Source organism: Nerophis lumbriciformis, linkage group LG18, assembly GCF_033978685.3.
Source record: "Nerophis lumbriciformis linkage group LG18, RoL_Nlum_v2.1, whole genome shotgun sequence".
Classification (NCBI taxonomy): domain Eukaryota; kingdom Metazoa; phylum Chordata; class Actinopteri; order Syngnathiformes; family Syngnathidae; genus Nerophis; species Nerophis lumbriciformis.
In genome coordinates this window covers 18,383,725-18,398,242 of record NC_084565.2, presented here as the reverse complement: position 1 = coordinate 18,398,242, position 14,518 = coordinate 18,383,725, and the positions used below count along the sequence as shown (strand labels likewise).

Below are 14,518 nucleotides of genomic sequence, written 5' to 3'. Positions count from 1 at the left end.
CTACTTATAGGTTTCTTGGAAGTATGCAGCTGTTCAAGTCAAGGATTTTCAAAGTGAGGTGAGCAGATTTAATGGAAGGTATACACTCTGTCCTTAAAGGGGAACATTATCACCAGACCTAATGTAAGCGTCAATATATACTTTGATGTTGCAGAAAAAAGACCATATTTTTTAAACAGATTTCTGAACTCTAAATGGGTGAATTTTGGCGAATTAAACGCCTTTCTATTATTCGCTCTCAGAGCGATGACGTCACATCGGGAAGCAATCCGCCATTTTCTCACTTTCGTTGGTGTGTTGTCGGAGGGTGTAACAGGGACGGATTCAAGTTGCACCAGTGGCCGAAAGATGCGAAAGTGGCAAGAAATTGGACGAAATTTGTTCAAAATACGAGGGTGTGGGGAAAGCCGACGAAATGGTCAGTCATTTGTTCCGCACACTTTACCGACGAAAGCTATGCTATGACAGAGATTGCAAGAATGTGTGGATATCCTGCGACACTCAAAGCAGATGCTGACATCAACTCCAAAACTGGACAGATCAGCTTTCAGGAAAAGAGAGCGGATGAGGGTATGTCTACAGAATATATTAATTGATGAAAACTTTATTCATTACTCGCGGTTTTTCGTAAATTATTATACATAAACTGTTTACCAATAATTTAGCTTAACATTTTTTTTCTTCAGAGTACATTTGGGTAGTCTTGTGTAATGCAGTATTTTGTGTCTATTTAGGTATGGTTAACCTGAGTGCTGAAATCGTGGAAAAATATGTTCTTAGCGCGCCTGAAATGGGCTGTCTGCACTCTCAAAGTGCATGTTGTTGCCAAATGTATTTCATATGCTGTAAACCTAGTTCATAGTGGTTAGTTTCTTTTAATGCGAAACAAACACATACCAATCGTTGGTTAGAAGGCGATCGCCGAATTCGTCCTCGCTTTCTCCCGTGTCGCTGGCTGTCATGTCTGTTTCGCTTGCATACGGTTCAAACCGATATGGCTCAATAGCTTCAGTTTCTTCTTCAATTTCGTTTTCGCTACCTGCCTCCACACTACAACCATCCGTTTCAATACATGCGTAATCTGTTGAATCTTAAGCCGCTGAAATCCGAGTCTGAATATGAGCTAATGTCGCTATATCTTGCTGTTCTATCCGCCATGTTTGTTTGTATGGGCATCACTGTGATGTCACAGGAAAATAGACGGGTGTATATAACGATGGTTAAAATCAGGCACTTTGAAGGTTTTTTTTTAGGGATATTGCGTGATGGGTAAAATTTTGAAAAAAACTTCGAAAAATAAAATGCCACTGGGAACTGATTTGTGATGGTTTTATCCCTTCTGAAATTGTGATAATGTTCCCCTGTATTTCCTTGAATTGCCGCCGGGGCGGTAATTAATTTAAAACCTTCTCACTCTGGCGCTTACCAAAGACATGCGGTAAATTTAGGCCTGCGCTTATAAATTTGAGTGTGATGTAACGATACCATCATGAAAAGCACATTTAATTAAAAGAAAATGTTATTATGGTCTTACTTATAAACGAAGTCCATGCGCAGCTCCTTCTGAACAAAAGCATCTAACTTGTTTATAGAGGTCTTATTTTCAGTTTTAAGTCTCTCTGTCTTGATGGAGATATTCCTTTAATTATTACCTCCTGCTTAGATTGAAAGTCCAGTTTGAAAACTGTATTTTAGATGTGTAATCCATGTTAAAAGTGCAAGTGAGAGGAAAAAATAAATGATTGCTGCTCACTGTTGCTGCTCACTGTTGCTGCTTGTCACTTCTTCTGCAGCAGAGTAGTCGCAAGAAGGATCATTAGCACCCTCTACCACCAGGAGGCGGGAGTCATTTAATGACTCATATTTGACACATGCAGCAATGGTATATTAATAAAACATAGCTGCTTACTGTTCTTTTTAGCATATTCAATAGCTTGGACCTTAAATCCAACTGAATAGCTCTTATCTTCCCTTTTATGCGATTTCAAATTATTGAAATCAGCCTCCTCTGTTTTGAAAATGACAGGTGAAGTGTCACTCGTGACGAGTTTGACCGGGCGGAAATTCTAGACATGCGCTAATAAAAATAATTTTTTGCGAAACGAGTTTGACCCGGCGTTAATTCTGAGCCGGCGGTAATGCTAAGCATGCGCTAATTGTTTTGCGAAACGAGTTTGACCCGGCAGTAATTGTAGGCAGGCGCATACTATATACCCGGCGGCAATTCAAGGAAGTATGGTAATCTGAGTATTGTCCAAGGAAAATATTTCCTGTAACATGCGCGTAGAACAAAATATTCTGCAGTAAAGAACGACTTGAGCCATTTTGATGTGTTTGCCTGGAAAGTTTCATAAGCATCATCAAACCCAAATGGCTTTAAAATTGTTGTCCTCCTTTCTAGGTAAAGGCCGCATACCACAAAAGATGGTGAGTAAATGTTGTGTATTGTCTAATGAATAACTTGACACAATGATGACTGCATAGTTCAGCAGATTGTTCATGAAGAAAAAAAAATTGTCTTTCACCCCTATCTGATGTCTGCCTTGATGAATTCAGGCCCTTTTTAACTGAGTGGTTACTTACCCATGGTTTTGTTTGGTGTTTTTAGATACATGAGCAACACCACGTTTGGTAAGTTAATTTGTGTTTTGCTAATAAACTTGACACTATGATGACTGCATAGTTTAGCGGATAACCCCTGAATAATTAAAATCATTATTTTAGCCCTAGCTGACATGTCTACTAAATTTTCCACTCATTCTAAAGTTGTCATATTTCAAATGTTGGGTTTATCTTGTCTTAGATGTGCAAAGAGGAACAGATGCCATCTTGGGTTGAGTAGACATGGTGAGTATTTTAAAGCGTGTTAAATTACCACAAAGGCCATACTCAAATCTGACCTGTATTATGGGTGATTAATTTATTCAAAATACAGAAGATTTTAAAAGTTTGTTAAAGATGAGATTTGGTGCAATTCACTGCATTAATATTGTCAGTTCCCCGATCAGCATGCACTAACAATTATAATTTGTCTGTGTAGTTAATTGTGAGAAGTAAATGGCTTATTTATTTATATTTATGGCATATATGTGGCTCTTTATATTAAATATAAATTTATCCAATTAGGATTGTGTAAACAAGGGTTTCAGTCACCCATGAACAGTGCTAGATTATGAGTAAGGCCTGAATCTATCAGGCGTGATGACAAGAATCAGGTCACTGATCCAGTTGAGGAGATTTGAATTTTACTGACTTTATTTTTTTAAGAAAATTTTGAATCCATAGACTGCCCCACTAATTTCTGTCTTATTGCAGATGGTGCTTCTGATGGCTGTATGAGCAGGTATGGTCTGAATTGGATTCTTTGTCACAAATGTATGCTAGGCTGGCCTATGTGATGACAAACTACTACACTGACTGTTCTATTGTGGAGTTAGTAGTATTAGCTCTAGCTGAGTTGGTCAGCTTGTTTTAATGTGTCTTTTTTTAAAAAGCTGGTGTGTATCTTAACTGAATGCTGGTCTATCACTCCAGATGTTGTCCTGCCTTCCACGGAAGACTAGTTTACCAGTCAAGCATGGCAGACTTGGGGGTGAGTTAAGCATAAGAAGGATGATATCATGATTGGTACAATGATGTCTTTAATGTCCGAGCCGAAATTAAATGTGGAAGATTTGTGCCAACTGAGTGACCTGTTCATAAAACATTCATTATTTGTCTTTGTATATTGAGTTAACATTTTCTTTTTGTCTATAGGGAACATTGCTGGATTAATTTGGTAAGTTGATATTTTTCTAATTAGATGGAAACACCACTGTCTGTGATGAAAGATTCTGCCAAATGATCTGTGATTATAACCATTACCGTTCCATATTTCTGAGACAGTGGGCAGCAAAATACAATTTTTGTTGTACAAAAACATGAAATAATTTCATTCCTCCAGGAAACTGAAGAGCAATCTTTAATGACCTGAACTGGATGTCTGGCTGGCCACTGTGTTCCTGTATGTTTAAACTGCATCATCTTGTACATTAAACTGCATTTTCAAATAAACCATTTATTCCATATTTTGACCTGTTTCATTACCATAAAGTGCTGAGTCAATGTAATGTCACATGGCCCATTATTTACTACACATTTGTTAAAGCATATTTTGTGTACACATGCAGCTTAACATTTATTTTTTTCGCAGTTTTACTACCTGGTTGCTTGTGATTTGGGCAAAATCACTGGTTTGCGCAATAACTTTTTTTTTTTCCCTTAAATGTTACCACCACCCAAATAGAATAAAATCAAATAGTGATAAAGCTACAGACAACTGCATTCCCAAATGGCCTCAAAATGGTGCAGCAATACACAAAAGCAAACAAAGTTAATCATTCACTCATTACATTTTTTTTAATGCGGGGTGGGGCAAGGCAGTATGCTGTCCAGCAAATTTAACGAGTGTTCTAGCCAAAATAAGGCCACTCTGAAATGTTCACTAAGAGCAGGGGTCACCAAACTTGGGGTAAAATATAGCCGGGGTCAGCCTAGCTGGAGACTGTTGAAACGTGATACGATATTCCGTCATGCATGTGTAGTACGATGTCTATTGCGTCACATAGTGCCAAAAATTCGAGCGCATAAAAACTTATCGCGTGCTGATTCTCTACTTCGTGCGCGCGCGACGCCTTTTTGCGTGTGCGCCGTCTCGGTCTGTGCGCTGTCTGTGTACTCCTGGCATCTCTCCTCGCGCTGTCATGTTTAGTTTTGGCACTTTGGGGGTGGGTATGCTTAGACAGCCCCTTCTTTCTGATTGGTCAGGCGAAAAATTGGGCGGAGTCAACTGCCTGAGGTAAGATGGCCGCCACGTTGCTCCTCCATTGGCTGACAGCACAGATGCAGCATCTAGTGTTTACATACCGGTAAATCTTTGCCTTTCACTGTGATGACCCGCCCTGCTATGCTTCTGATTGGTCATATGAAAAATGCTCAGAGCCAATCGGAGAGAAGGGGTCTTCTCAGCATACCCGTCCCCAAAGTGCCAAAACTAAACATGACAGCGCGAGTAGAGATGCCAGGAGTACACAGAGAGCGCACAGACCGAGACGACACGCGCGCACATAGGCACCGCGTGCACGCAAAAAGGCGCCTCGCGCGTTATAACTGCCACCTTCAAATTGACAGTTATTTAAACATAACTCCTAAACCAAACATGCTCAATGGCTAATAATGCCTGGAGGAATGTATCTTTGTGAGTTTTACTGGAAACAAATAATTTCTAAGGTTTATAAAGACACAAGTTAGTTTTTTTTACTCAATATGATGGTATAACTTTTATACTAAATATGAATGTTACATAAACATAACTCCAAAACCAAACATGCATTATGTCTAAAAATGCCTGTAATATTGTATCCATGCGAGTTTTACTAGAATCAGTTGTTTTTGTAAGGTTTGCAAATACAAAATATTGGTTTTACTCACTATGACAGTATACTGTCACATTCAATCTGACAGTTATTTAAACATAACTTCTAAACCACACATGCAAAATGGCTAAGAATGCCTGGAGAAATGTATTTGTGGAGGGGGTGTGGTCTACGCGTCGCCTGTGGACCACACCCCCTCAGGACAGGAGCCGGCTGTGAAGCAGATGACAGGTGAGTGGATGTCTCAACTGGAACGAGTTATCTAATCACCTGTCTCTTTATTAGCAGCGTTGGTGACCGCAGAGGGGGAGCTGAAAAGCTAGAGGGAAGCCAGAAGGCGAGAGAGAAGGGAAAAACTGAAAGAGGAAAAATACTTTTGAACTGGAAAGAAAAATAAAAACATTGTAACCTTGGTAACGCCTGGCCACAGTTTGTCGGTCCTTAACTGTTTCTTTGCCCGTTTCGAAACCCCCCAGCGACACTCATCTGCTCCAGCCCTGCCCCCGCCCCCACCGGGCTCCGGCGCCACTCCACTCACTGTACAGGAGCACAGTGTCAGACGAGTGCTCCTGGCTGTGAACCCCAGGAAGGCTACCGGACCAGACGGAGTACCTGGAAAGGTGCTCAGGACGTGCGCCCACCAGCTCGCTCCCCCCCTCACCAGGATCTACAACCTCTCCCTGGCTCAGGCAGTCATCCCATCCTGCCTGAAGTCATCTACAATAATCCCGGTGCCGAAGAAGTCTCCCATCACCAGCCTGAATGATTACCGACCAGTGGCCCTCACTCCGGTAATCATGAAGTGCTTCGAGCGACTTGTTCTCCAGCACATCAAGGACCATATCCCTCCAGACTTCGACCCCCACCAGTTTGCATACCGGGCGAACAGGTCCACAGAGGACGCCATCGCTGTTGCTCTCCACTCTGCTCTGAACCACCTGGAGCAGCAGCAGAGCTACGTCCGGATGCTCTCTGTGGACTATAGCTCTGCCTTCAATACAATAATCCCGGACAGACTCTGCAATAAACTGGACACTCTTGGCCTCCCCCCTCTCACAAACGCCTGGATAAGGGACTTCCTAACAGACCGACCCCAGAATGTGAGACTTGGCCCGCACCTCTCATCCTCCCGCACGCTGAGCATCGGCTCCCCACAGGGCTGTGTGCTGAGCCCCCTCCTCTACTGCCTTTACACCCATGACTGCAGTCCGGCCCACAGTGACAACCTTACCGTCAAGTTCGCCGACGATACCACAGTGGTCGGGCTCATCTCCAGGGGTGACGAGGCTGCCTACAGAGAGGAGGTCCTGAAGCTGACGGCCTGGTCTTCGGAGAACAACCTCGCTCTCAACACCAGCAAGACCAGAGAGATCATCGTCGACTTCAGGAGGAGCAACACCGACCCTGCCCCCCTCTACATCAACGGCGAGCGTGTAGAGAGGGTCCACACCTTCAGGTACCTTGGAGTCCACATCTCTAATGACTTCTCCTGGACAGTCAACACCACATCAATCATCAAGAAGGCTCAGCAGCGGCTACACTTCCTTAGAGTCCTCGGGAAGTACAACCTGAAGCCTGACCTGCTGCTGACCTTCTACCGCTCGTCCATCGAGAGCCTGCTGACCTACTGTATTACGGTATGGTACGGCAGCTGCACTGCAGCAGACAGGGAGAGGCTGCAAAGAGTGGTCAAGACGGCTCAGAAGATCATCGGCCGCCCTCTCCCCTCTCTGACGGACATCTACACCTCCCGCTGCCTCAACAGAGCCAGTGCCATCATCAAGGACAGCACCCACCCTGGCTCTGACCTGTTCCACCTGCTGCCCTCTGGGAAGCGCTACAGGTGCATTAAAACCAAAACAAACAGGCTAAAGAACAGCTTCTTCCCCAGGGCCATAACCATCCTGAACGGACTGCCCCATTGTCCCTCATAACTGCCTTCTCTTCGGTGCAATAACCCATTCCACCAACCACCCTGTTTTTTTTTGTTTTTTTTTCATGTATATATTCATTTCACACCATATTCATTGCACTTCTACATTTTTTATATTTTTATATATTTGCACATTGTTTTTCTAGCATGCACACATCGCACTGTATGGAATGGCCTCAATCTCGTTACCTTGCGTAATGACAATAAAGCTGATTCTGATTCTGATTCTGAGAGAACCCTGTGACACAGAGTTGTCACATTTGGCGCCCAATAAAGCAAGGACCGAGAAAGAAATGTCAGCCCCAACGCCCCTGGAAGCGCTCGGAAGAGTGTTGGTGGAGGTGTCACCGGCCAGCCAGCAGCAGATGGAGACGGGCCGCCAGCAGACCCAGATCTTGCAGGTGCTTGTGAGCCAGGCGGGAGGAGCCGCGAAGGCGGGAAAAACAGCTGCCATGAAGCGGATGACAGAAGGCGAAGACCCACTGGTGTTCCTCGACCTCTTCGAGGCCACGGCAACAGCGTGCGAATGGCCAGAGACCGAGTGGGGGGTGAAGCTGCTGCCGCTCCTGGCGGGGGAGGCGCAACGAGCGGGGCATTGTCTCCCAGCGGAAGCCCGGGTGCACTTCCCCAACCTCCGTCGCGCAAAATTAGACCGGGTCGGGAGTCACCCGGAGGACTACTGACGCCGGTTCCGCGCAATGCGACTGGGTCCCGAGGACCGTCCGTTTGCATTGGCGCAGCAGCTTCAAGACTTGGCCACCCGGTGGCTCGAACCACAGCTAGAAGAGAGCCGGATGTTCGAGCGTATCCTCCTGGAGCAGTTCCTCGACGCCATCCCCTCCAGGATGGCAGCATGGGTGCGGTACCACCGTCCGCGGGACCTGAAGGCCGCAGTGGTCCTGGCCGAGGACCACATGGCGGTCCACCGGGAGCTGAAGACGCCCGAAAAACCCACCCGGGCGCCACAGGCGGCAGAACGGCCCGTCCCAGCCCCGCGGAGACGACTTGCGACCTGGACCCACAAGCAGGTTCCTGGCCCTGACATGGCCACCTCGTACCACACCACACCCATTCCAGCCAACAGCAGCATCAAAGGGGGGTTTGAGGGGTTATAACATTCCCTATGCTCCTTCGTTGCAGGGCGCTGGCGCTGCTGAAAGGGGGCTTCCCCCGCAGACGGCACCTCGAACACCAGGTGGCCCTTCGGTCCGGTCACGTGAGGCGAGATTGCTCCCTGATGGAGGTGGGACGTACAGGTGATGCGGGTTGTCGGTCCCCCAGCGCCGGCCCCCGATCCAGGGGAGACGTACTGTGTCCCGGTAAGGGTACAAGGGAGTACTTATCGGGCAATGGTGGATTCGGGCTGTAGACAGTCCATGATCCACCCAACTCTGGTTCGACCCGGGGCACTGGGTCATGCCACATGGGGGCAAATAAGGTGTATTCATGTGTATCCCATTTTTTTTGTCCCTGAAGCCAATTTTGGTATCAGGACAAAAGGTTGCGGTAAGCACGCATCTTACGCATCCCGTAATATTAGGGACAAATTGGCCGGGATTTCATCTTCTAGTGGCGCAATGTGTGGGGATGCGTTCACGGGGTATAGGAAAGGGGAGTATCCGCGCGGTTCTCGGTGGCGACGCGGGTTCATCCGACACTGCCGAGTGGGAACCGGCAGGGGCTTCGCGGGAAGGCCCCCCGGGGCCCCATTGGCACCCTACGGAGGATTTTCCCCTCGAGCAGTCCCGTGATGAAACTTTGCACGCGGCCTGGGAACAGGTGGATTACATCGACGGTCAGCTGGTCCGCCCGGGAAAAGCACGGATATTCCCCCACTTTTCGATTATTAGGGACAGGTTATACCGAGTGACCCGTGACACTCAAACCGGAGAAGAATCCACCCAGTTGTTGGTGCCAAAACGCCGCCGGGAAATGGTTTTCCAGGCAGCGTATTTTAACCCCATGTCTGGCCACATGGGCTACGATAAAACACTCAATCGGGTCATGGTCCAATTCTATTGGCCGGGCATTCGGGCAGACGTGCGCTGCCTGCCCGGACTGCCAGCTGGTGAATCCAGCGGCCATCCCGAAGGCGCCCTTGCGCCCATTGCCGCTTATGGAGGTCCCATTCGAGAGAATTGGATGGACCTCATCGGACCATTTCACCCGAGCACACGGGGATACCGCTTTGTGCTAGTCCTGGTGGATTACGCAACGCGCTATCCCGAAGCAGTGCCCCTGCACTCTATCTCTGCCAAGAGCGTGGCGCAAGCGCTGTTTCAGGTCATCTCCAGAGTCGGAATCCCGAAAGAGATTCTGACTGACCAGGGCATGTCCTTTATGTCGCGCACAATAAAGGAACTATACGGATTATTGGGAATTAAAGCGATCCGCACCAGTGCTTACCACCCACAAACAGACGGGCTGGTGGAGCGGTTAAACAAGACGCTGAAAACCATGACCCGTAAGTTCACGCACAAGGACAAACCAAATTGGGATAAATGGCTGGAGATGGCGATGCAGGAGGTACCTCAGGCCTCCATCGGCTTTACGCCCTTTGAGTTATTATACGGCAGGAGGCCGCGCGGAGTGCTGGACATAATTAAGGAAAGCTGGGAGGAGGGTCCAAGCTCCAGCAAAAACGAAATCCAGTACGTCATGGACATGCGAGCAAAACTCCACACGGTGGGGCACTTGTCACGCGAGAATTTGCTCCGTGCCCAGGAACGTCAGCAGCCCACGTATAACAGGGGGACTCGACTAAGAAAATTTTCACCGGGAGAAAACGTGCTGGTATTGCTCCCAACTTCCAGCTCCAAATTACTTGCGCGCTGGAAGGTCCTTTTGAGGTCACATGGCAAGTGGGTGATGTGGACTACGAGTTTCGGCGCTCGGACTGGGGCGGAGGCACCCAAATTTACCATCTAAACCTACTGAAGGCTTGGAGGGAGGCGGAGCCTGTTTCCATGGTGACGGTAGTGAGGGAGGAGGAGGAGTTGGGGCCAGAGGTCCCGCCCTCGGCCCCGCACCTTCATCTGCCCTGTGACAACCAGCTCACATTAGCGCAGAGAGCGGATGTTGCTTAGCTGCAGCGACGCTTTTCTGATGTGTTCTTCTCTCGGCCCGGCCGCACGGGCCTCATTCAACATCATATTGAGACCAGCCCGGGTGTTGCGGTGCGATCTCGGCCATACAGGCTCCCCGAACACAAGCGCAAAGTGGTTCGGGAAGAATTAAAATCCATGCTGGAGTTATAAATGATAAATGATAAATGGGTTGTACTTGTATAGCGCTTTTCTACCTTCAAAGTACTCAAAGCGCTTTGACACTACTTCCACATTTACCCATTCACACACACATTCACACACTGATGGAGGGAGCTGCCATGTAAGGCGCTAACCAGCACCCATCAGGAGCAAGGGTGAAGTGTCTTGCTCAGGACACAACGGACATGACGAGGTTGGTACTAGGTGGGGATTGAACCAGGGACCCTCGGGTCGCGCACAGCCATTCTTCCACTGCGCCACGCCGTCGGGTGTAATAGTTGGGTGTAATAGAAGAATCCCACAGTGCATGGGGCAGCCCCATCGTTCTGGTAGGGAAGACGGATGGGTCGGTGCGCTTCTGTGTGGATTACCGCAAGGTGAATGAAATATCACGGTTCGACGCGTACCCAATGCCTCGGGTCGACGAGCTCCTGGATCGGCTAAGCACTGCTCGCTTTTTCACGACACTGGATTTAACCAAGGGCTACTGGCAGATTCCCTTGTCACCAGAGGCCCGGGAAAAAACGTCCTTCTCCACTCCGGAAGGTTTATACCAATTCGTGACACTTCCGTTTGGCTTTTTCGGTGCGCTCGCCAGCGTCTCATGGACCTAGTGCTGCGCCCAACGCGGCAGCCTATTTGGATGACGTCATCATCCAGAGTGGCAGCTGGGAAGAACATGTGCGGCGGGTGGGAGAGGTGCTCGAGTCCCTGAGGCGGGCGGGGCTCCGGCGAAGTGCGCAGTTGGCCGGAGGGAGATACAGTATCTGGGGTACCACTTGGGGGGGGGGGGGGACAGGTGCAGCCGCAGATGGACAAGACAGCGGCTATCGCAGCCTGTCCACCTCCCAAGACAAAAAAAGAGGTGAGGCGGTTTTTGGGGCTGGCGGGCTACTACCGCCGGTTCATTCCCCAGTTTGCGGACCTGACCAGCCCACTGACTGACCTCACCCGGAAAGAGGCTCCAGAACTGGTCCAGTGGTCGGAGCAGTGCCAGCGGGTGTTTGAGAAGGTAAAGAAAGCCCTCTGTCTGCAGGCGGACGCGTCGGGCAGGGAGCTGGGGGCGGTACTGTCCCAGCGAGTGGGGGGCGTCGACCTCCCCGTCCTGTACATCAGCCGAAAACTCTCGGGCCGTAAGGCGAGGTACAGCACGGTAGAGAGGGAGTGCCTCGCCATCCTGTGGGCGGTCGGGGCCCTTCGGTACTACCTGTTGGGGCGCGCCTTCAGCCTCTGCTCGGACCACAAACCGCTCCAATGGCTCCGCCGCATGAAGGATGCCAACACGAGGTTTACCCGGTGGTACCTCGCGTTGCAACCCTACAACTTCCAGGTGGTCCACAGGCCGGGGGCCCAGATGGCCGTGGCCGACTTCCTCTCGCGGCCCTCTACGGGGGGAGTTGGCGCGGCCTGAGACTGGTGGTGGAGGCATGTTTGAGGGGGCATGGTCCACACGTCGCCTGTGGGCGGGGCACGTGCAGGAGCCGGCTGTGGATGTCTCAGCTGGAACGAGTTATCTAATCACCTGTCTCTTTATTAGCAGCGTTGGTGACCGCAGAGGGGGAGCTGAAAAGCTAGAGGGAAGCCAGAAGGCGAGAGAGAAGGGAAGGAGAAAGACTTGTTGAACTGAAAGAGGAAAAAGACTTTTGAACTGGAAAGAAAAATAAAAACATTGTAACCTTGGTAACGCCTGGCCACAGTTTGTCCTGGAGAGAACCCTGCGACACAGAGTTGTCAGTTTTTTTGTGAGTTTCACTGGAAAAAATTATTTTGTAAGGTTTGTAAAGACACAAATTAGTTTTTTTTACTCAATATGATGGTATAACTGTCATACTAAATATAAGTTATATAAACATATTTCCAAAACCAAACATGCATTATGTCTAAAAATGCCTATAATTTTGTATCCATGTGAGTTTTACTAAAATCAGTTGTTTTTGTAAGGTTTACAAATACAAACTATTAGTTTTACTCATAATGACAGTATACTATCACAATCAATCTGACAAAATGTCTAATAATGCCTGGAGGAATGTATCCTTGTGAGTTTTACTGGAAAAAAATATATTGTAAGGTTTGTAAAGACACAAGTTAGTTTTTTTTACTCAATTTAACAGTATAGCTGTCATACTGTATATGAAAGTTATATAAACATAACTCCAAAACCAAACATGTTTAAGAGCTAAATATTCCTGTAATAATGTATCTATGTGAGTTTTACCAGAATCAGGTATTTTGGTAAGGTTTACAAATACAAAAAATAGGTTTTACTCATAATGACAGTATAACTGCCACACTCAATATGAAAGTTATTTAAACATAACTCCTAAACCAAACTTGATAAATGGCTAATAATGCCTGGATAAATGTATCTTTGTGAGTTTTACTGGAAAAAAATATTTGTAAGGTTTATAAAGACACAATTTAGTTGTTTTTTTACTCAATATGATGGTATAACTGTCATACTAAATATGAAAGTTATATAAACATAACTCCAAAACCAAACATGTCTAAAAATGCCCGTAATATTGTATCTATGTGAGTTTTAGCAGAACAGGTATTTTGGTAAAGTTTACAAATACAAAAAATACTCACTATGACAGTATACTGTCACATTCAATCTGACAGTTATTTAAACATACTGTAACTCCCAAAACACACATGCAAAATGGCTAATAATGCCTAGAGAAATGTATCTTTGTGAGTTTTCCTGGAAAAAAAAAATATTTTGGAAGGTTTGTAAAGACACAATTTAGTTTTTTTTTTACTCAATTTGATTGTATAACTGTCATAATAAATATGAAAGTTATATAAACATAACTCCAAAACCAAACATGCATTATGTCTAAAAATGCCTGTAATATTGTATATATGTGAATTTTACCAGAATCAGGTATTTTGGTAAGGTTTACAAATACAAAAATTAGGTTTTACTCATAATGACGGATAACTGCCACATTCAAAGTGACAGTTATTTAAACCTAACTTCCTAACCACACATGCAAAAAGGCTAATAATGCCTAAAACAATGCATCCTTGTGAGTTTTACTCGAACATATGCTTTTTTAAGGCTTGCATTTACAAAAAGTAGTTTTTTACTCAATATGACAGTAATGTTCTTAAAATCCTGAGATATTGCGAAAAAAGCAATAAAAATGTTTTTTAACATAATTCCTAAACCAAACATGCAAAATGTCTAATAAAGCCTGTTGTTAGTTTTACTAGAAAAATGTATCTTTTGTAAGGTTTGCAAAGATGCAAGTTAGTTTTTTTAAATTCAATATGACAGTATAACTGTCATACTAAATATGAAGGTCACATAATTCTAAAATTAAACATGCATTATGTCTAAAAATGCCTAAAGTATTGCATCTGTGTGAGTTTTACCAGAAACAGGTAATTTGGTAAGGTTTACAAATACAAAAATTAGGTTTTACTCATAAAGAGAGTATAACTTCTCTATTCAATTTGACAGTTATTTAAACGTAACTTCCTAACCACACATACTTTTTAGGCTTATAAAGCCTAAAACAATGCCTCCTTGTGAGTTTTACTCGAAACATATGCTTTTTTAATGCTTGCAATTACAAAAAGTAGTTTTTTTACTCAATATGACAGTGATGTTCTTAAAAATCCTGAGATAATGCGAAAAAAGCAATAAAAATGTTTTTCAACATAATTCCTACACCAAACATGCAACATTTCTAATAATGCCTAGAGACATGTATTTTTGTTAGTTTTACTAGAAATATTATCTTTTGTAAGTTTTGCAACGATGCAAGTTAGTTTTTTTTTAATTCAATATGACAGTATAACTGTCATACTAAATGTAAAAGTTATATAAACATAACTCCAAAACTAAAGATGCATTATGTCTAAAAATGCCTGTAATATTGTATCTATGTGAG

At 45.6% G+C, this 14,518-nt stretch overlaps 2 non-coding genes across 2 annotated transcripts; both read left to right on the top strand.

The window, feature by feature from the left end:
* Positions 1–2,461: 2,461 nt before the first annotated feature.
* LOC133618330 (small nucleolar RNA snR60/Z15/Z230/Z193/J17) lies at positions 2,462–2,543 on the top strand. Its single transcript, XR_009817260.1, has one exon. It is a non-coding gene; the product is annotated as a small nucleolar RNA snR60/Z15/Z230/Z193/J17 (small nucleolar RNA).
* A 1,272-nt stretch (positions 2,544–3,815) lies between these two features.
* LOC133618327 (small nucleolar RNA SNORD47) lies at positions 3,816–3,884 on the top strand. The gene has a single exon (XR_009817257.2). It is a non-coding gene; the product is annotated as a small nucleolar RNA SNORD47 (small nucleolar RNA).
* Positions 3,885–14,518: the final 10,634 nt, after the last annotated feature.